The sequence below is a fragment of the Penaeus japonicus genome, unplaced genomic scaffold (assembly GCF_977035675.1).
Source record: "Penaeus japonicus unplaced genomic scaffold, GWHDUDI00000001_assembly GWHDUDI00000020, whole genome shotgun sequence".
Lineage (NCBI taxonomy): Eukaryota > Metazoa > Arthropoda > Malacostraca > Decapoda > Penaeidae > Penaeus > Penaeus japonicus.
The window spans coordinates 23,193,366-23,195,865 of record NW_028234422.1 but is presented as its reverse complement, the minus strand read 5'-3'; the positions used below and the strand labels follow the sequence as shown (position 1 = coordinate 23,195,865).

The 2,500-nt window shown below is 29.5% G+C and overlaps 1 protein-coding gene across 5 annotated transcripts in view; it reads left to right on the top strand.

Moving 5' to 3' along the window:
* The window catches only part of mTerf3 (mitochondrial transcription termination factor 3), a 15,408-nt gene that overhangs the window by 1,168 nt on the left and 11,740 nt on the right, over window positions 1-2,500 (top strand). For 4 of the 5 annotated variants that reach the window (XM_086548123.1, XM_086548121.1, XM_086548122.1 and 1 more), the window contains exon 2: window positions 1,993-2,196. The exons of the other annotated variant lie outside the window; for it this stretch is intronic. The gene's annotated coding sequence lies outside the window, so the exon portion shown is untranslated. The remainder of the gene's footprint in view (window positions 1-1,992; window positions 2,197-2,500) is intronic. 5 annotated transcript variants of the gene reach the window in all.

The window sequence follows — 2,500 nt, the reverse complement described above, 5'->3', positions numbered from 1 at the left end:
ATAACATTTAAATGATACATGGAATTAATAATCAAGTAGATCAACCAAAAATACCAATAGGTGAATTTAGCGCACATCAGCCTAGTTGGAATCCCAAAAATGCATACAAGTAATAAAACAGGGAAAAGCCTATATGAATTTATAAATGAAAATAATTTAATAATGATGACCCCACCAGGTCAGATAACTAGAATAGATCCAAAAACTAATAAAGAAACTACATTAGGCTTGATAATAGGCTCACCAACAATAAACCATTTAGAAATAAAAGTAGGTCCTTGTCTAGGGAGTGACCATTTCCCTATAATCATAGAAGATATAGATTATCAAAACCAACCTAAACTAATAGAAAAAAAATTGCAGTTTAACAATAATGGATGGTGTGAATATCAAGAATAATTTAAAAATGAGGATACAGATAGAATAAATTGTATGATCTAATAGACCTAGTAAAAAAAACAACTGGACAAAATCTGTACATTTGAAGAGAAAAAAATTAACCATAAACCAAATAAACCATGGTGGAATCAAGAATGTGATAACATTATAAAAAAAGGAATAAAGCATATAATAGATGGAGAAAAAGACCTACACAAAAAAACAAAAACAAATGGATTATAAAGAATTGAGAAGAAAATCATGATAAGTAACAGAATAACAAGAGGGAATCATGAGGGAAATTTTGTGAACAAACAAGTTTTAATATACCAACCAAAAGAATTTGGAACTTTATTAAAAAGCAGACAGGTAAAATAACATCAAGTTACTATCCCATAATTGACAACAATCTCCCAATTACAGATACTGATCGGAAATTAGAACTTTTTAAAGAAGAATACGAAAAAGTAACAAACAAACAAAGAAAATACAGAATTAGAAAAAAAATACTCAAGATGATGATGATTTATGCAAAGAAATAACATATGGTGAATTAAAAACAACAATAATGAACACAAATAATGGAAAAGTATATGGGCCAGACAAAATAGGTTACGAATTTGATAAAAATGTCCCCGATAACATCTTAAAAACACTATTAAAGATATTCAATTGTTACTGGTTAAAAGGGGAATATCCAAACATGTTTAAGAATGCAAAAATAAACCCAATAGATAAACCAGGGAAAGATCCAGGAGGTAAAAAATCCTAGATATAATAGCAGAACCTCTTGTATTGGAAAGATATATGAAAATATAGTGACAAAAAGACTAAATTGGTGGTTCAAAACAAGTAAAAAATTAGACAAAGATCTAGAAGGCTTTAGACCAAACAGAACAACAATTGATGCCATACAGATTATAGATTTGAAGATTAAAGAAAAGGAAACCCTTTATTCACAGAGTCATTGAAACATGAAGGAAACATCAATACAGTACCAAATATAACTTCTGTTCCACCATGGTATGACATATCAGAGAGTCTAAAAATAACTTTTATAGAAAATATGGATCAAAATGTCCCCAAACAAATGATACAACAATAATTTCATTTAATAGAAAACACAAAAAACAAAGAATACCAAAAGATATACACAGACAGGTCAAAGATAAAATATCCAGTCTCTGTCTCAGCAGCAAAATATATACAAGAAAAAATTTGACAACAATATGGAGATTACAGGAAACAGAATACATATGCAATAACAAATTACAAAACACAGTAACCTTTACAGACTCCCTGGCAACCATACATACATAGGAAACTACAGACCAAGAAACTACCAACAGATAACATACAAGATCCAAAAATCAATAAACTTACTAATAAAAAGCACACAAAATAAAAATGCATGTCTCACTAGAATAATGACAAAACACACCAAATTGAGATAACACTTACATAGACTAAAATTAGAAACAATCAACAATTGAGAAGAAACCATTGAACACCTGATATTACAATGTCCAAGATTTCACTTATACAGACTCAAACTACTGCAAGCACTAACAAAAGCAAAAATCCACAACCCTAATATGAGAATGCTAATTACAGGTGCTGAACAACCTCCAATAAGGAAGTACTACATATTGAGACATATGAAGATCTTCCTACAAAAGTTAAGAATTATAGATATGAAGAAGTAAGAAGAATCAAGAAAAAGAAGATCCAGGGAATATAGACTTTACATAGTCTAAAACCCTGTAAAAGAAGAAAGAAGTTATTTTTCGTAGAAGACAAGCAACAAAATAATTCGAGGTAGGATATCTCGTGGAACTTGATATGATGATGGTTATGTCTAGAGTGCATCTGTTTGGTACAATAATATTTACTTATGACAAGTAGATATTACGATTTTATATAGAGTGGTGCATGTAACTTAAAATAAAATAAATAAGCACTGCATTTTTCATTAATTTTCAGCTTAGAACAGCATAGCTTCTGCTAGGTCATTTTACAGTTTCAGAATTCCATGCAGTGCAAAGTAAATAATACATGGCATAGATAAGTTAATGAATTTGTGACACTTAATCTGTAACATTTCTATTGTATAGTAAGAATA